Raw genomic sequence first — 21,443 nt, 5'->3', positions numbered from 1 at the left:
GATCACACAATAATCTTGATGCATTTAACAATATAAATTTTAAAAAATTGTTGGGTGAATCAAGATATTTAGCAAACTGGGAAGTCATGCCATACATACTAGAGGCTAGCAAATCAATATATTTAGCAAATTTGGGAGTCATTGCATGGTTACATGGGTTAATTTGTAAAGTTTAGCCCTATGCCATTGTAGTAATGAGATAGAACCCTATTTTTATTTTGCAATAAGCTTGCTGATAACGTTCCTGTACTCACTAGTGTATTGCATCTTCAGACATCACTCTTCAAGGGAATGAAAGGGATTTCAACTGTTTTCCTTTTCCTTCGTCCTTTGACTCTGGATTCATGTGACTTGTGATCTTAATTATTACACATTTCTTGTAATTTTATTTTAAATAAAGTTTCTTAATACCTATATAAAAAAAAAAAAAAAAAAAAAAAAAAAAAAAAAAAAATCAAAACAAAACAAAAAAACATTCCAGGCTGATCTCCTCATCTTGATTCTGCAAGCATGTGCTGACACTATAGACCATTTAATTCCGTTCATAGCTTATCTCGACATACTTGATACTTTAACTGACTTATCATCAGCTACAATTAACTAGATTAGTTCTACAAAAGCAACTTCCCAAAATTGTTTCATTTTAGCTATAACTGCATAGTCTATGACCATGAATTGATACACATAATTTTGCATTGGCATTATTACTTATAATTTAATATTTTTATTTAGGTGGTGAAAAGAGATTGTTTTTAAGGTGAGAAAATCTACATCTTTGATAAAGAGCTTTGAGGTGTTTTTATTTTCATATATGCAAATATATTTTCTATACCAAAACAGAGAGGAACCTTAATATTCCCAGCTAGTGGTACAATCACAACTGCATAATTTACCTTAAAATTAACATGCATGTGAAATCACAACTATAATTAATTTCTAGCTTCTGTACAAAATGCAGCATTATACTCCCTCCAACGTATTTTTTTAAACCTTCATTCCTTAATAGGATGTCTGCAAACATGTCCATTTTCTGCAAAGGCGTAAACTATTTTATGGCCTTTTCTATATTACCCTTACATTTTGAAATAAAATACAACAATACTAGATGAACTCAATAAGTATATAAACAACGAACTCAATAAATCAATAAAAAGAAAATGTATAAAAACAATGAACTCAATAAGTCAAATGCCCCCGTTTTAATACTAAAATTCAATCTTGTCAAATTTTGGAGCTTATTAGCATTACAAATATGCTTATAGCCAAACAACTCTAGATGTTCTAGTATGATCAAACCAAAGGCTCCAACTAGTAGTGGCATATGTGGTTTCAGAGATTTTGGAGAAAAGCAGCCGGCATCCTTGGATGGATCAATTAAATAAGCAAAAGATCATCAATTCCAATGTCAAAGTTTGGTTTGATATTATTTTACAGAAATTATATGCTTACAGCGAACACTATACCACAAAACAATATCAAATAAGCAAGTTACACAAAGAAATTTGATCTACTTTGAGATTCTAAAATCACCTAGAATTCCAATGTTATCTATATAAAAAGTGATGAAGTACCAAAGAAGAAGTGTCACATTGATGAATTACCTATCTGAAGGGTCTCTCCCAGGCATTTCCACAAAAAGGTCATGATCACATATAATCTGCAAAAATGTAAGCTTGCAGTCATGCAGAACCATTTGGCACACGCCAGAAAACTTGTCAAGGTACAAGGAAATCTGCAACATACAGAAGAAACTGTGTAAAGAGAATATAGAAAAAGGGCAACAACAAAGTCCACCACTTTCGGGCCAATAGAGCCCTACTGCTTTAGTACAGCTGTACAAATCACATTTTGCATTCCCCTGCAACTAAGGTACGTTTCTTTATCAATATTAATAAGTTGGTTAACTCAAAGGTCATTATGCTTATTGGTCTTCACCTCATCCTAGTAGCTAGCGGAGAGAAAAATAGTCAAATATACGAACAGAAAACCCAAAACAAAACAAAATAAAAAGGATTGATAAGGCATGTCTCAAACATTCAATTAAACATCCCAAAAGCACACTCTCATAAATACATTCCAGTTGCCCCTATTAAAACAATGACTTATACAGTTGCAATTTGGAATTTAGCCACAATTTAAATACAGCAACCAAAACCACCAAGTAAAATATGGAGGTGAAATAATGCCAGCACCTGCAAAACAAAGTATTTTGCAGTGCAATTCACACTGAATTGTAACAATCAGTAATACAAGGAACATATCCAGTGGTGTCATTTGACCCAAGCTACAATGTCTGTATTGCATCAACTTTTAGAACAAGACTGCTGGTGCATTCCTTTAGCATGGTAATCCATTTTATGAGAAGTTTGTGACTCTCTCCCTCTCCCTCTCTCCCATTTATTACCGAAAAGTGGATGATAAGTTGGCCATGCTTAAATTTTCCCGAAGTTACTCTTTTATCTAATTCTAATTTTCTAAATGATGAACAAAACTACAGAGTATTTTTTTTATAAGTCACCATGTTTATTATCAAAAAGGGTTCTCAAAATATAGCAGGGCACATTCAACATTCTTGGTCTACGGTAGATTCAAAAGGACCAATCGAAAATTCTTACAAATACATATGTGCAACATTAAAATACAGCAGAAAGCATACCAATTCAAAAACTTGGCGAGGTTCAATGATGGACAAAAGATCATAACAAAAGAAGGCCAAACTGCCATTCAAACGTTTTGCCAAGCTCAATCAACCTCTTCTTACAGCGCTCATGCACTTCTGTTAGAAGGCAATCATACAACTGCATTATACATCTAAAGACACCTTCTTTCAATTGCATCAGAGGGATATCTTCATCTCTGCCAAAAGGAAAATAATATTATTAAAATAAAATAAATAAAACTCACTCAAAAATTAAACCAGATTATAAGCTGATTAGAAATGTGATGCTATGATTTGCTGGCAGCAACATGGAATTAAATTGTACGATCAACAAAGAATTTTAAACGAAAGCAACTATATATATAACAAAAGAAGAAATGGCATCCTAACATAGTTCAGTACCACAATCTATCAAAAAAAAAGTGCCGCAAATAGAATGGCAATAATAACATTTTTTTTAACACCGATCAAAGATATGTGACTCTAAGCAGCAGAATAGGATATAAATTGTTATTGATATTTACTAAAAACACCATATGGTACCATCACTACTACATAATTCGCTTGAAGTTTAGACTGTAGACAACATCCAGTAAGCAAGGATGAGCAAGTCAAACCAATTTTTAAAGGTAATATCACTCCTTTGGACATGGAAACTACAGCCAAAAAACCAAGGAATATGCTTTTTTCCATGATAGATGAATCATTCCAAAATTTATTCATGCTTTATATAATATTAATGAACTCAAATTTAACGAGCAAAATATTATTCTAAATCTTAGATTGAAAGCATATCCTATCAAAAGCCACAAAATAAATTTCTTTCCTTCCATGTTAAATTACGTATTTTATATCTAATTTCTTGGATTTTGGACATGTATGCGACTTAGCTAGATAATATTTATGATGAAAGAGGCACAAAGAGATTTGGGAAAATCCCTTCAACCTAAAAAATCCAATTCCTCATTAAAAAAATGAGGGACACATCCAATGCACAAGCTAGCTTTCACCCTTTTTTTTTTTTTGATAAGTAACATAAAAATTTTATTAAAAAAACACAGCCCAGTACATAGGAGATGTAATAAAGGGGCAAAAACATTAAGAAACCAAATTACAATGATCAAGCAAAACAAGAAGGGAAAGACAAGAAAAAAATGGTAAAACTAAACACCATTAAAGAAGAGTAAAAACGAAAAAAAGACTTAAACTCAAGAATGGACCGTTCGCATCCCTCAAAACTTACAATCCTCCATTTAGCTATATTGCGATGTCGCCTAAAATTGCATGACCAAGAATCCAACAAATCCACTACCCTTTGCTACCTCATCCAACAAATACTAAACAAGCAAAAGTCCATACTCCACATCTCATATGCTATAGGACAGTGAAGGAGGAGATGATCTACAGATTCTCCACACCTTTTGCACATATAACACCACTCATGAACAACAAAATGCATTTTTTGAAGATTATTCGTAGTTAGAATCTCGCCTAAAGCAGCAGTCCAAGAGAAAAAAGCTACCCAAGGAGGAACCTTGGGAAGCTAGCTTTCACTTGGGAAGCTACACTATATATTAAGCTTGGTAACCATGCACCTAAGTAGTATTATTAAGCTTTCCAATAATTGAAGCTTGACCAATGGCCTTCTCTCCTACCAAGTAACTTCTCAGTAATTCAACGTCTACTAAAAATATTGTAAAGTTGTAATTTACAACTATATGTTTTGTTGGCTTTAATTCCGTACCAAATTTGATTATAATTTTATTCAATCTTTTGTATCCTGTATTTATTGTGGGATTTAATTGTAAGGGTTGTGTGTTAGAGAGAGAGAGTGTGAAGACTCAAGCAATTAAAGATAGAAGACTTTTCGCGGGTATCTCGCGACTAAGCATCTCGTGAAATGATGCATATGCCTTACACATGACTGGAATGCGAAGAGTCAGGACAGATAGAGACAGCTGTGTTTCACGAGTAGCTCGCGGGTAAGACCTTCCCGCAAGACACTTGCGAAACATTTTGTTTTGCCAAACTATGCTATCTGATACAAACTTTCTGTACCTACACTATATATACCCACGTTACCCATAAAAGTTGAGGAGTGCTTCAGAGAGAAAACCTTAGCCACAAACCTTGAGAGTTAGAGATTGTTATACGCACATTTCCCTACACAATTGCTTGTAAATTTTCCTCAACTCCTACCTCTCAATTTCCATACCATTGAGAGGTTGATAGCCCAAGCACTTACTGCACCCTTTTAGAGTGTTCGATGAGGTTTTGGTATTGTTAGGAAGCATTGGAAGAAGCCAAGGATGGCAGCTGCAACATGGAGCTTGTTGTGGGATCTGGAGAGCTAGACAAGACACGGTTCCGAGAAGCCTTGTTGGAGTAGGAGCTTTAAGGGCTTAGGTACATCGGGTAGATTAGGCTTGGAGAGTCTCTTGCTAACCCATGTATCCCAACTGATTGTCTAGTGGATCGATTACTGCTTGGAGGGTGGCAGAGAGGTTTTCTGCTGAATTCTTCGGTTTCCTCTTCGATAACATATCGGCGTGTTATCTTGTGTTTGCATTTTTCTTCCCTACTCTTTTACCTTTCATTTTACTACTGTGTTATAATGTTTATGGGTTAGAGTAGCTTGTTTGTTTATCCGCTCACATTTACTCTATTTCGCACTTAGTATTAAGTTAGAGTAAAATCAATCGAGCCGTAACTTTAATTTGGGGGTCTAAATAGCTCTTGTGGTTTCACATATTTTCGAGTATTCAAATATAAATGCAGAAACAACATGGATATTAGGAGATGGCATGAATAAGATTCAGGGAATTTAAAATACCTGTGGGAAGGTAATGATAGAAAAGACGAGTCTTCTCCAATGCCATTGACTTGACAATTAGCTCAAGGAAAAACCAAGCCATAGCCAAAACATCATCATATACTGGTCCAACATGGTAGCCTTTAGCCTGCACAATAAAGTTAATACTGTTTAAGAAATGAAAAACAAATAGATATATAAGCAAAAAATATATTGGGGTAGACAATCAGTTACAAAAATTGCATAAATCTAATAAATCAACATTAGAAAATAAAGAAATGTTCCTCATGGCTGTTAGCAAAATCAATTATATATTGGCACAAACAGGATAGCAAAATTAGGATTTATGTTTGAATTAATAGGATGACATTGAAAATGATAAGCCAAGAATGTATTGATCTCTTATGATGAATTAATTGATTAATTAGCCAAATTAATTAATTAACCAAATTAACATGCAATGAGCATGGTAGCACAAACAAATCATCAAATAACTAAATGCAACTGAAATTAAATTTGATACAAGTGATTTATTTACGAATAGGGAAAACCACTGAGGCAAAATCCCACCGGGTGAATTTAAGTCACCACTCCCGAGAATCTACTATTATCAAAACAAGCAATTACAAGTAAAGGAATCTCAATACTTTATACCAACCTACAGTTGAACTCTTAGCCCAATACCCAATTAGACTTGTTCTGTAGTGACAATCTCTCCTTTTAATGCATGGCTCCCAGTACAGGACTAACCAATCTGATGCGCAGATCCTAGTACAAGTCTTACTCCTTTGCATGAATCCAAGTACGTGACTAACTCCATAGCAACCCTTTGATTGTTGTAGTTGATTTGCAACAGTTTCACATAGAAACACCAATAAGATCTTCAATGTTGATGCAAGAGACTTTGCTTGGTTACAAAACCAAAAGGCATACAAGAAACGCAACAAGAACTCTTTCTTCTATAGGAGGAGGTTAGGGTTTTAAAAAGAAAACCTTATGAAGCTCTCTAGGGTTAGGTTTTTCTTTTTCCACCTCCTTTAAATAGGAGCTTATTGGGCTCTCCTATTCCAAATGCTGTTTTTTTTTTTCTTCTTCTTCTTCTTCTTCTTCTTTTTTTTTTTTTTTTTTTTTTTGGGAGAAGTAATTGGTAAGCTATGCATGCATCCATTAGGGTCCAAAGCATGAGAAAGACGTCTCAAAGTACCTATAGATTTTTCCTTTTTGACAATCCAATCCACATAAATCATATCAAGTACCAATATCAAGAATTATCATAATAATTCCATTGATTATACTCTCAAAGTAAATCAGAGGTCTAAGCAATAATTACAAGGACCATTGGCCACAAAAGAATAGAGATCTGAATAAATAATTCTTGGAATAATGTCACAACCACTATAATATACAAAAGAATGAGTTAAGCCTATTCTAAGATATACATCATCTAATATCTCCATTACAAAAGTTCAGCCTCCATCAACAGTTAGTCTAACTACTATTAGCCACCAAAAAGCTATCTCAAAAGATTGTTGCCTACTCTGAAAAGTTTATAAAATAATGGGATGAGACAGAGCCCCATAAGTAGCATAATTAATGGGGGGTAGGGCAAATGCAAGTTTCATTTTCTATAATAATAATAATATGCTATGACAAGAATGATTTAATAATGAAACACAAAATTTCCCAAAATAAATACCTTGACACTATATACTATAATATGTGAGGACTAACAACATAATTTTCAAAACCATAATATCTAACATAAGTTAAATTATTACAAATATACCACATTATCACATAGACCGGTCAGGGGATCCACCCATTCACAACTAGCATGATATTGTCCTCTCTGGTATGCAGACTCTTGGCCACATGGATAGTAGTCTCACCCATACCCTTAAGGTTTTTCTCTCCCCCCATGAGTAGCAGAGAGAGCGCATCAAATAGGACCTCTCTTGCATGTGGTCTCTTGGCCCCATGGGCAGCAGCCTCACCCACACACAATCAAGGAACCTCTTCCCCCCATGGGCAGTAGGGAAGAACGCGTCATCCAAAGTGAAAGGGCACTGGCCTGGATTTGATTCCTTTGTCACAAAGACTACGGAAACCAAATCGGGTGATCACTGAAAAATTACACATGGCATGGTGTCAAAACCACATAAAGCTCACATGTATACATTTCCTTTCAAATACATAGTTTATAACTAGGTAGTTTCAGAAAAACCTTAAATAATCTGACTTCCACAAAGTTTGTAAGGTTTTCAACTTCATTCTTGTCAAAAAAATTTCTAACAATTTCCCACATAACCAGACAAGATAAGCATATTTAAATTTTCTAATATGCCATAACATCCAAGATTTCCTTATCAAAGATTAAATAAAAATGCTCATTTTTCCATATCAACAATTTATGCATTTCCCCAAATGCAATACCAAAAATGATGCATTTTCATATATAATCATATATAAATATATATATTTATATTATGGTTACGACACAATAGTTTTTAGGAAAATATAGTTTCCATAAGTAGTTTCCAAAAGCGTGTCGAACCCAAAAACAACATTTGTACAACGTGGTTATTTTTCAAAATCCCATTAAAAAGCTATTTACCTCACAACTGCAAAATCCTAATTCTCCAAGCTCCAAGGAGATTAGATAGAACCTAAACAATATCAAGTAAACCTATTACAATAAGCATCGAGCTTGAAATTGCATCTAGCTACAAGTTATGAATTGCCAAAAGAGCACTTAATTAGGCAGGCCTAGTATTTAACCCCATCAATAATAATATATACCACTTCCAAAGTTTCTCAACAAATTGATTCACAAGGCATAAACTCCAATTTATAAAGTTAGCCCATTAAATATCATCTCCAACATCATGACTAGCTTCCATAAAATCTACACTACATCAATAAGAGACCCATGAAAGCAAAATCAAAATATCCTCCAAGACAAGAAATTAGAACTTTAACTAACTCCAAATAAACCCAATGGCAATGGAAAAATTAGATTTACCAACCATCACATGTTATAACTCAAAACTTCTAAATTTTCCACCATAAATAAACCTTAGGTAGTCATCTTTAGCACAAACCATATACCCACTCATCAAATAATTCCACCAATACAAAACCCATACATACAAACACATAAATATCACTTCCAACGCTCATAAATCACATGGGTATCATTATTGAAGTTTAGATAAAAATAACCTCAAGCAAAAGTGTAAAACTCACCAAAAAGATTAGAAATTTTTACCTAAAAAAAAAGGATGTGAAGGTGCTTATGGGTTCCCAAGAATTTTCCGGTGATCTTGCTTGAAAATGATGGTGGAAATGGTGGTGGTGGTGGTGTGGAAGTATCGGGTAGAGAGGATATAAGAGTAGAGGAGTGTATGAGAGAAAAGAAAAGAAAATAAGAAGAAAGGATGGCCGGCCAAGTGATGTAGTGGTAGTGTGAGATGAGTGGTGGGTAGTGGGGTTAGGTAGGGCACGTGGGAACCCAAAAAAAATCTGATCTTACACTTTTTTTTTTTTTTTTTTTGCTGATTGGGACATTACACATACATACATACATACATACTTACATACATATTTATATATATATATATATATATACAGATATATAAGTAATAAAATGCATCCAATCTATATATTACTAAAAGCTGAAGCGTAACATTTAATGTTGCTACACTCACATTAAGTGCAAGGATAATGAAATCTGAATGTCCTACCTATTTGAAGTCTAAGGGTAAGGCTATGGCCGTAACCCTTAGTGATGGTGAAGTTTCTAATGATGAGTCTGATTGTGATGAGGATGAAAACTTAATTGCTTTCATTGCTACGGCTGTAGTCAATGAAAGCATATCTGCTGAAGAAAACCCTTCTGATGGGGAACTCTCTGAGGATGCAGATCTTCAAGAGGCCTACAATAAACTTTGTAAAGTTGCTGCAAAGGATGCTATGAATGTTGAACTTGGCCTAAAGAAAATTGAATCTCTTGAGCTTGATAAGAAAAATTTGCTTGTAAAACTATTTGATGCTAATGAACTTTTGAACAATGTGAAAACTGAGAATATGATATTGCTTGATAAAGTTAAATCATTGGAACTTGATTTATCTGTTGCTAGATTTGCTAGTTCTAAACTTGATCGAATGTTAAGTGTTCAAAAGTCTCCTTCTGACAAATCTAGATTAGGTTCTGTTGAAAGCAATTCTATATTTGCTCCTCATTCTACAAACTTTGTCCCTTCATCTTTTTTTGAACCTTCTGTGAGTAATATTGTGAGTGAAACTGTCAAAACCCCTGTGAGTGAGGTTGTCAAGCCCATAGAAGTTTCACCATCTAGAAAGATTAGGATTGATCTGAAAGAGTCTAAACCTAAGCAGCCTACCCTTTCTAAGGACAAGTCACATGATAAACCTGCATGGGCTTGTCATTTTTGTGGAAAGTCTGGACACATTTGTCCAAACTGTTACAAGCTGCAAGCTGCTAAGAGAGCAAACAAACCAAAAGTATCTGTGCCTCAAGCATAAGATCCTATGGTACTCATTGGTGAATTGGTAAAAACTTTAAACCTTTATTCCAATCCTAGAGTTAGTAATCATTCCCATGTGAATAAGAACTTCAATGCTAATGGTGCATCTAAAAGGTTTTGGATGGAAAAAACTCAAACTAATTAAGTCTTTCTGACATGGTCCTTGTGTTTCATTACTCTACCCTTTGTGACCATTGCTCTTTGGTTTTGTTTTTTTTAGGATTTGCATTGCATAACATTCATGCATTTCATTCTAAGTTTTTTTTATAATATTAAAATTTAAAAAAAAAAGGAAGAAAAAGGAAGCAAATTGTGTTTTGCACTATTTTTTCTTGGTTTTTGAGAACAAGGTTGATCAATTTATTTTCACATAACATGTCTTTTGTACCTTGTTTAGCCTTGATGAGCTTACTTATTGCACTTTACTAGTTAAAACTTTGTAGTGTATGTTGTGTGGGAAAGATGTTTATAGTTTTAATCATTTTGTCTTAATCTTGAAGTCACTTGTTTTTGACTAACGGACTTGAACCTTCAGAGAGAGGCATAAATAACTATCTCACCACTGTTCACTGGCCAATCATGAACACCTTAGTGCATATCGTAAGATTTTGTGTTCAAGAAAGTATAGTACATACACAAAAAGAACATAAGGTATAGTCTCGGTTTAAATGCTAAAATTGGTGTGTACGTTATTGGACTTAATGATTACATCTATCAAATAAAATTGGTGTGTACATTATTCCAGCTAGTTTAATAAGTTTCTGAATAACAAAAATTTGTGTGTACAATATGAGGCAAACTCAAGAAACTAACATGATTGCAAGCTTATGATCTAGGAGATGTGAGAGTTATATGATCTAACTCTTTAGATGATAGTCTCTTTCAAATTCAAAGTGATGAATTTTGTAGACTTTGTGATTGATTTCTATTTACATATAACTTCACATGTATTTCAAGTTTTTGCTAGTTGCACACACTACACAAGTTACTCTTTGCTAAACTTTGTACATGTTATTGTGTGTGTCTTTGGTCTGACCAACCAAGTTTGCAAATACTTTGAGTTTTGTGCAAAACTAATATAATGCATGAAAATTTATGGAGAATGTAAGAAATTTTAAATTTGGGAAAATTGGGCTTCAATTCTTGTTTTTGAAAATCATATCATCACACACTAATGCATTTTGTTCCTCAATTTCAATGCTTTGAGATGTTTCTAAAACTTTTTCAAAAATTGTGTTTTTTCTCAAAAATTTGTGGATCTCTGTCTATCTCGATTGATCGAGTCTGTTTTTTGATCAATCGAAATTGGTTTTAAAAATTTAAGTGAACCTCTGTTTGTTTTGATCGATCGAACTCAATACTTCGATCAATCGAAAATCGTATGGGAAGTTTTTTAAAAATTGATTTTTAGTTGAGACAAACACTTTTTCAAAAAGTTCTTTACCTTTTCTCTCTCCATACGACTCAGTCAAGGATCAATCTCAATTTTTTGTCGTTTTTGTCCATTCTGTTTGCAAGGTTTTCCTCTCCCAAGGTCGGTAAGACCTTTATACCCTTCCCTTTGCATTTATTTTCATGTTTTCATGCATAAACTCATGCATTGTGTTGGGATTTTCGGACCTTTACAAATTTGGGATTTTTGTTGAATCAAGCTTCTTTTTCTGAAATTGATCATTGAGTTTTGTTCCTATATTGTTATAATCATGTTATATGATGGTTAATTTGACAATTTGGGGCTTTGTGATAAATTGAAAATTCTAGGGCTTGTATTGAACCTGATTTGGGGGATTTTGTTCAAATTGGTTCAATTGATGAAATTGTCTTGTTGTGGTGATGTAATTGATCATTACTTTATGTCATCTATCTTCTATAATGATCAATTCGTCAATTTTATTACAAATTGATCAAGTGGTTTTTTCAAAATTTTGAGGTTTTTGTTAGAAACTCTATGCTCAAGCCAAATTTGTGAACTTGAACTTAATTTGAACTTAATTGCACTGCATTAGGCCATGCATCACTACATTTAATTTGTTCATGCATCATATAGATTTTTGTTCTATATTTTTTTGTGCTAACTTACAGTCTACCCTTAGTTTTTTGTTTTTTGTTTTTTTTTTTTTGCTTTGTGTCTTAGTCCTTATCCTAGCACCATGCCTAGGAAGACTAGAGCCCATAGGAGTGAGTCTCCCTCTAGGAGTAAGGTGTTTAAGAATGACAAAAGTAGAGAGGCCTTTGAGAAACTGAACTATAAGCGTAAGATTTTAGCTGAGCGTTCTATGGTTTTAGATGAGATTGATCTAGCCATTGGGGCTAACTTTGAGTCTAGAGGTTGGTTGTCCCTATTAGTGATAGATCATCCACCCCCGACCACCTTGATTAGAGAGTTCTTCTCGAATCTCTCTTGCCACATCTATGATTCCAACACTCTTGTTAGGAGTTGGATACGAGGTGTTGAGTTCACCATTACTCCTTGGGTAGTGGTTGAAGCTCTTGGGGTTCTGGTAGTTAAGGAGCTTGACTATCCCTATGATGAGTCTCCACCCTTAGATGATGTCATGTCATACATCACTAGGTCTTCTATCCAGTGGGGTTCTGATCCTCGGATCACGTCTGCTGAGCTTACTGAGACTGCCTACCTTTTCTTTAGGATAACGTGTCATTTTTTGTGGACTATTTCTCATCTTCACATCATCCCTCTAGAGTGATGTGTGTTTTTGTACGCTTTTGTTTCTGGTGCGTCTATCAGCTTTCGTCATCTGTTTCTTCATTCTTTGAACAAGGTTCATAGGAGTACTGCCGTAGGGCATGCGCTTATCCATCTTATTTTATTCATAAGATTTTGTTGTTTATTGGTTTAGATGGTTTCCCTTTTGGTGAGCCTATTCATGTTGTTGCTCCCATAGATGCCACCTTTCTTAGGCAGAGGGATGCTCACTTGAGAGTTGATCCTACGTGTCCTAGAGGTGTGCCTTCCGGTGCTGTTCCCCCTCCTCCCTCTTCTACAGGTGCTGCTGCTACTGCTGCTGATGCTGATATTCCTTCACTGACTACTTTGGATGATTCAGACATTTGATGTATATTGGATCATGTCTTAACCGTTCAGGTGACTCATGGACAGATTTTGGTGGACGTGCTCGATGAGAGCCGTGCTTTGTGCACAGAGTTGGCTCAGTTTAGACAATCTTCACCGCCACCTCCTTTTGATGATGGTTTTTATTTGCCCTTTGGCATTCCGTCACAAAAAGGGGGAGTACATATTTGAGCTCTTGTAGAGTTTTGTTTTCAAGGGGAGAGTTTTTTTTTTTTTTTTTGGTTGGAGATTGTGGAGTTTAGATTGTATCTAGGCGCTTCACATTGTATTTTATCCTTTTTAGCTCTTGCCATACTTTTGTTGGGATATTCTTCTTATGGGGAGTTACTTTTATTGCTTTATATGTTTCTTGTTTTCAACTGCTTATTGATTTTTATTTATGAGTTTTTCATTGATATATGTCTTTATTGTGTGTTGTTTGAAATCAAGAATTTATTTTGTTTACTTGTATTTTCCACACATGCGGTTATGCATTTTGTTTATTGTTTTAGGAAAAATACAGGTTGATTCAATTGAGCTGCTGTCTACACTTGCAACTGATGGAGAATAGTTAGGATTGAATTTGTTTTATGAGCATTTGTTTTGTAAAGGGCTTTTCTTTGTAAACTTTGAGCTTCTAGTTGTGTTTTGTCACAGATTGCCAAAGGGGGAGTTTGTTAGGTTCTAAAGACTTAGGTTTTTATGTATTTAGAACTCTAATGTGTATTGTTGGCAAACCATGATTAAAATAATATGTTTAGTCGTGTTTAGACTTGTTCAAAGTTGGTTCGTTTATGTAAAGTTGGAATAAGCTGATGCAGGAACCATTTAAGCTTCTCGGCTTGGTTCGATCGATCAAAGCTTAAGGGCTATTTAGATGAATTTTTTTATCACTCAATTTCTGTCACTCAATTTCTATCACTCATCACTTAATTTTTCACACCCGTTTGACACCATCACTCACTTTCCATCACTCAATATTTTTCACACTATTTGTGGGCCCCACACTTGTCACTGGTGCAGCTTTTTCATTTTTTTTTAAGTACCCAAACTCACTGAACCCAATGAAAAAAAAAAAAAAAAAAAAAAAAAAAAAAAAAAAAAAAGAAGAACCGAACAGCCAACCCAAGAAAAAAAAAAGTCAAAAGGTGGTCAAAAGTTGTGGCTGTGGGTCTCCGATGTTTGTTTAATTACAATATTGTCATTGAGTTATGAGTTATGGAAACAGAGTTATGAAAACAGAGTTATCGTTTGCCAAACAACCTTTTTGTCATGAGTCCCACCATTTTTGAGTTATGAGTTATGGAAACTGAGAATTGAGTTACGGAAACAGCTAAACCAAACAGCCTCTTAGGCTAAATCAATCGAAAATCGGGTCAGAGGCATTTTTCTGCAGAATTCCAACTCAGTCCTAGTTTGTTTAAAACGTTTAGGGTTTCTAATTTGTCCTAATTATAAAAGGCAAATCCTAGCCACGTTTTAGTATCACTCATATTGCTATTTATGTAAATTCTTATGAGATCTAGAGGAGCTTTCCTTTACACAAACTTAGGGTTTTCAAGGAGGAGATATTATCTACACCTTGATGATCAATTCAGTTCTTGTCATTTGAAGTTTAAAGAAACACAAGCAGGTGTGCTTGTATCTGGTGGTGAATCCAAAGAAAGAAGGAGTCCGTGGATTCAGAGCTTGCACGTGGTCGTGTCAGTAAGTTCTACTGGTGGGTAGCAATAAGAAGTCGAGCATGGGGGCTTGTAAGTCTTATTGTATGAACTTCGATTCTTTCAAGATAGTGGATTCAGGTTTATCTTGAGGGTAGCTAGGTTAAATCCTCCCTAGGTTTTTACTGGTTTGGTTTCCTATGTGATCATATCTTTGTATTATTTATCTTTCGGTTGCTATGCATGATATGATTGTTGTGATTGTGATAACCTAGATTTGTTAAATTGGACTAAGTAACAACTTGGCTAATTACCTAGGTTAATCCAATTGTGTTTTTAAGGGGTCTAAAAACTATCACTTAAAACTCCAAGATCATTACAAAATCTGATGGGGCAATATTCATAAAAATGCTCAAGATTTTTGTTTTAGGTATGAGAGTAATGAAAGTGTGGTTCACAAGGTGAGGAACGATACTTATGTTTAGCCATGAGAGAACGGATTGAGTGACATCTTGGTCCACAACTTGCTAGAAGTATTGATAAAAGAGAGGAGGCATTCCATCAAAGCCAGGAATTTTGAATGGGGCCATTTTTTTTAAAGCAGTTTCTACTTCACACTTCTAAAATTCTGGGGGTGGGATTGATATAAATGATACTTATAGCAACTTGTGTCGGTGGCATATATTAGAGTATCATATATTCATCCAATTTCTAGAGCAAAAGTTATTTTTTCATTTTGTTTGCTTACTTTTTCAAAAATACCTTCTAACTGACTCTCTATTTTCTCAATTCTATTTAAATATTATTTCTCTATTCTTACTTTAATCTTCCTTAGTTCTTTTTTATAATCTTTCTCCATTCCTGAAAGAATAGAGGAAATAAAAACAATTTTTTTTTTTCACTTCAGAAGTTTTTTTATCTTAAAAATTTCTTTTGTTGATGAACAATAACTCTACAAACTAAAAGAGTGACTATTCATGAGCCAAAAACATTTTGCATTTTCGAGAGACGAATAGAGTTGTATTTTAAGAGCATTGACATCAGCCTCTCCAATTTAATATTTTGGCAAATTTTTGTCTAAACCCAACAAAAGTAAGTGTCCATCAGTCTCGCTAAGTAAACAAAAGTTTTAACGATGCACAATATCATCGCTACTTGTAGTGAGGCATTGACCGTGTGTGTGTGTGTGTGTGTGTGTATCAATGATGGTGCAATCTGGTTTGGTGGTAGTGCAATGGTGTTTTTGGTGGGTGTGGCGGTGGATTGATGGTGGTGTGATTTGGTTTGTCTCTCTTATCCTCTCTCATCATCAGAAAATCAATATAAAGCATGACATTAGACACATGTATATATTTTCTTTTATTAAATTGTATATAATTTTATTTTTTTAAATCTGAGATAGAAATCTCATTCTAGTATAATCTAAATGTATATGTGTGAATCTCTTTCGTGGAAACTTGAACTCCTACTCTCACCCCCTCCCTTACAAGAACTTACACTTGTAGAGAGATTATCGTGTTAAGGATACACGGTGATATATATCATGTTAATAGACATATGCCACATATAAATATAATAATATTGACTATGTTTAGAAATATTGTCTATATAATATTTAGCATGAAACCATAAGATTTTTAATCAATTAAAATAATTCTATAATTTTAGATAGAATCAATGCAATAATAGATAAATTAGATAGTACAATTACTAATTCTTAGAGAAAACTTACAGTGTGTTATATGTTACACAAATAACCTTTGGCTTTGAAAGACAATGGAAACAACTACCTTTTATAAATTGGTCAGAGCTTGAATTTGGACAAAGTTTTATGTTGATAACGATAGTATGAAATAAAAGTGATGAGGGTAATTTTAAAGTGTTAAGACTCGTCTACATTAGATGGAGCCGACGGTCTGAAGAAACTGTCAGCCATACTAAACATTTAACGAAGAAGATGACGTCCTCGTAAGGCTGACGACTACATACTCAAAGCCGACGACTTCGATCTTAACCCGACGGCTCCACTTCCAAGCAGACGGCATTTGGGGCTTGACGACTAGAATGCCTAGACAAGATGGGAAGCCGTTGGGAAGAAGATGATAGAGATAAAGAAGCCCTTGACGGACCCAACATGGCTTTGCTTGGCCTCCACGCATAAATATATAAGGAAACATCTTGTGCCCCACGGTCAACCTTAGTTAAGAGGATTCCTATAAGGAAAAGACCCCACAAAATGCACGCATTAATAAGGATCTTCCCCAGGGATGGAACCAGGATTCGAAGTTGGGGGGGGGGGCAAAGTATAAACACAAAAAAGTTCATGAAAATCAAAACTAACATCTACTCAAGCTTTGTTGAATTCCATCCCATTTATTAACATTATAATCTCATATTTTCACAATTTGGATTGATATTGATTTAATTGGTGGTAATTTTTTGGAATTTTGTTTGAAATTTTCATGAATTGGGACATCAACACTAGAGCAATGCTGCATTATCAACTTCAAATTATTTGTAAATTTTTTCTCTTTAAAAAAATCAAATATTATAGATAATTTTCCCATCATCAACCATTCAAATAAAAGTTTCATTATTTCCATATTATATAGCTCTATAGTTTCAAAATTTAGTCCAAAAAATAAACCAAACAAACATACCTCGCTACAACAACATTAATGTTAATAAATTATTTTCTAAGAGTAGTTAATAATTTATAAAATAAATCAACAAACAAGCGTTATCAATTAATAACATTTATTACTAACCACTACGCACATTTGATTCATAGTTCCTAGTCCCACAGGCTTTACTTTTTTTTTTTTGCCATTTTCTAATTTTTTTTATTCTTTTTATTTTTATATTTATTTTTTATCTCATTTGTCCTTATTTGGCCATCTTTTTTTTCAAATTCAAGAGTCAAGGATGACTTCTTAAATTAAATACATAGTGCTATATTTTTTTCAAAAGGGGGAGGGGGAGGGGGAAAGGGGGTGGGGGGGCAATGGCCCCCCTCTGCCCCAACTTGGGTCCATCCCTGATCTTCTCTACAAGGAAAGACCCTCTTTGCTAAGGAACGGTTGTCAACTCTACGCTACTATAAAAATCCCAAAACCCTCACAAATCAATGTACGCTAATTTATCTTAACTCTGGCACTCTAGAATTGTGAAAGTTCTCTAACTTGACATTCGGAGGGTATTTAGCCGATACCACACCTGACGATTTTCATCATCATCAAAAAGAATCATTAGTAAGCACGAAAATATGTAGATGAATATGAACTTCTCAACTAAAGAACAAAAGAGGTATATAAATTTATCTCAAATGGTCATCAACATTATTATTTTTTTTTTAATAAAAAAAAAGTGGGCATCCACACTTTTTAATTGATACGAGGATATATGTTTGATATATAACACATGAGTTCAAGTGATATATTTTTTTTGAGAATCAAGTGCAATTGATACAATATGTTATCCCAAGTGCAATTGATACAATATGTTATCCCAAATATAAAGGTGCTTGAAGTTTATTGGAAGAGAGGTGCTTTCATTGTTAAGCCAATAGAAGATCGGCTAGATGAGAGGCAATTGATTGCCGAACAAGACAAATGATGGCGCCCATGATATTGTAACAAGGTTTTTTTTTTCTTTTTTCTTTTTGCATGAAAATATTATTAAAAAAGGTTACCAATTATATATTGACCGACATCCTCAAAAAAAAAAAATTTATATATTGACCTACGATGGTTGCGTCTCTCTCTCTTCTCCCAATCATACGTCACATTGGGTAATAAAAACTGTGATTTGATCTACGCAATTATTGAGGAAAGACATTGAGTAAAGAAAATGGAAAAAACAAAAGTAATACTTTTAAGATAATTGTTAAGGATATGTTAACGGTAAGGTGTCACTTAAGCAAATTTTAGAGAATATAGGGTGAATAAAGTTAATTTTTTGAGTTTTATTTATTATTTTAGTACTATTTTTAATCATTTTATCAATTTATAAAAAAAATTTATTAGATAAACATCACAATAAATTATTCTTAACTGACACTGTGACATTTTTCAATTGTTAATAGAGTTTCATGTTATTTAAGGCATATGTTACTAAATCATTTTAAGAAAAAAATTTATGGGAAAACAAAAAACTGATTAACATTGTGATTTTTTTTCAAATTTTTATAATAAATTTTCTAAAATAAACAATTAATTTGAGCCTTAAAGACATTAACTAAATCCTTATTAATAAATTATAAATCATGTTAACACATATATGATAAATATTTTAGAAAAGTTTTAATACTATTTTTATGAGAAATATAAATAGTTATTAAAAAAACTATTACTTTTATTTTTTTCATAAAAAGTTTATAAAAATATATTCTAAAAGAATGTCATTAAAACTTCCATTAATTTTAAAAAATCGTTAAAAAATAATTTTTTTATTTTTACATAAAAAATTTTAAAAATAATTTTTAAATTTGGTATATTAGTTTTAAAAATCATTTATAAGAAGTAGGTTCTAATTAGCTTAACTAGTAAAATCTTTTATGGTTGTGTGAGAAACCTGGACTTTAATCCTTACCTTAAAAAAAAAATCATTTTTAACAATCATTTTAAAAATAGCTTTTCCCAAAAGCAACTAAAAAATAAATAAAATAAGAATTCTTCTGGAGCAGAGACAGGAAATCTATATTAATGCCTCTTTCCATAGTCCCCAAATTATAGACTGCCTACAATGTCCCACCATCCACTTCCTCATGCACAGCTATCCGGAAAGCACAGCTAGTATTTTTTTTTATTTGGCTGAATTGAAGATAACAGTAGTGCTTGCTGAACGAGAATTCCTAGATAGCAATCATTTTTCTGGTAGTGCAGCACAGGTAATAAAACAAATGGCTCGATGCAAAGGGATCTCTCTTAAGATACTTGTTAACGGTGATTTTAAAGAAGTTTTAATATTATTTTTATAGAAATATAAAAAAATTAGTTACGTTTATTTTAATAAAAAATTTCTAAGAATAGTTCCAAGACCAATTTGGCATCCATTAGCTTTTACCTTTGTATATTACTAGTCGCTAATCCGTGCGATGCACGGAAAAGCTACTAAAAATGAGATCAACTCTAAAATTAGAATCATTTTGCAAGTTAGACTACAAAATTAGGTAAAAGAATTAATTTCATGTTACAGTCTAGTTTTTTATTGGTAGCAAAATCACTTGCATGATCAAATTTGGTCTCAATGGATTAAGTGCAAATCCTTCATCTAGACATTCAAGTATTAGGATAAATGATGTGTTTTTGATAGGTAAAAATTAAGATAAAAAACAATTACACATATACACATAACAAAAAAAAAAAAAAAATATTGTTTACCAAAGAACCTCAAATATGTAAAATTTGCCAAAAAGATACACCACGTATTATGCCTAGCAACCCTACAAAACCAAAAAAAAAAAGAGCATTAAGTTTTCTATTTTTCCTGGAAAAAAAAAGTTGAAATACAACAGTAAATTTTATAACCATGAACAAAAAAGAATTAAAGATATCAACTATTCTAATTATTTCTCTTTTGATGTTGGTTATCCAACATGTTCTCAGGACCAAATAGAAAAAGGGCCACTCAAAATCAAATAAACCCATTTGCAAATCACAATTTCAAATACAACCCACTATAAAATTCCCCTTAAAACAACCATACATCCTCTGTAATCTGTATCCTGTCTCTTATCTTTGTCTCTCTCTCACGCAGATTTTTTATTTTTTTATTTTAACAAAAAAATTCAGCATTGTAATATTAAAAAGTGTCTATCCAATGGTGACACACAACATACGAAAAGTGTTGCTTTTACTGGATTACTCTTAGCACTTCTATAAAACGTCAATTTTCCTCATTAATGGCACAATACAATCTTTTTGAGACATTTTATCAAACACACATCATGCATTATTGTTGCAACCATTCCCTGCATATAATGTGATCAAAGAACTACCTAGAATTTCAACAATAATAGATACCATAACACCTCCAAAACATAGTCAAATTAAAATTTCAACAATAAATGACTGTAATCAAGAGTATAATGGAAACAAACAACACAATAGTTACAGTTCCAAAATCCAAAAAACAAAAAAAACTTTCCAATTCCTTCAAAATCATCTATGTTTGTATATGTAATCATAAGGAAACGTTTTGACATTTACATTAGTTACACACGGGTATAAACAATTAAACATAGATTCTTACCTGAGTCTCAGTCCGAGTCGCACAAATAAACCTGATCTCCTCTTCCAAATCTTGCTTCAGGGCTCGCACAAATCGGACTGGTATTATATTTGCTACTTGAGCAAGTTTATACCAGATGGTTTCTAAGAAGAGAGAGGAGGGGTCGCATGCTATAGGAGTTTTGGGTGAGGATTTGGGGAGAAGGAGATGGTTTCTGAGAATAAATAGGAGTGGTCGCATGTTACAGGTTTTAGTTTTAGTTTTTATAGTTTTTAGAAAAAATTTCAGAGTTGGGTTTTGAGGGAAGGAAAAGGATAGAGATTTGGGAAATTTTAGAGTTGGGTTTTGAGGGAAGGAAAAGGATAGAGATTTGGGTTTTGGGGGAAGGTGAAGGGTAGAGAGATTTTCAAAGCTGGTGGCTTCGACAAAGGTGGAGCGGTTGTGCTAGAGAAGGTGGAGTCGT

General features: G+C 33.4%; 1 long non-coding RNA gene across 1 annotated transcript; it reads right to left on the bottom strand.

Annotated features, from left to right (window-relative positions):
• Positions 1 to 1,502: 1,502 nt before the first annotated feature.
• LOC126724357 (uncharacterized) lies at positions 1,503 to 5,621 on the bottom strand. The gene is made up of 3 exons (XR_007654946.1): positions 5,493 to 5,621; positions 2,657 to 2,854; positions 1,503 to 1,732 (listed from the first exon to the last, which is right to left on the bottom strand). It is a non-coding gene; the product is annotated as an uncharacterized LOC126724357 (long non-coding RNA).
• Positions 5,622 to 21,443: the final 15,822 nt, after the last annotated feature.

This window comes from Quercus robur, chromosome 4, assembly GCF_932294415.1.
Source record: "Quercus robur chromosome 4, dhQueRobu3.1, whole genome shotgun sequence".
In the NCBI taxonomy this organism is placed as follows: Eukaryota; Viridiplantae; Streptophyta; class Magnoliopsida; order Fagales; family Fagaceae; genus Quercus; species Quercus robur.
The sequence above is the reverse complement of the archived record's forward strand: the minus strand, read 5'-3'. Positions and strand labels throughout refer to the sequence as shown.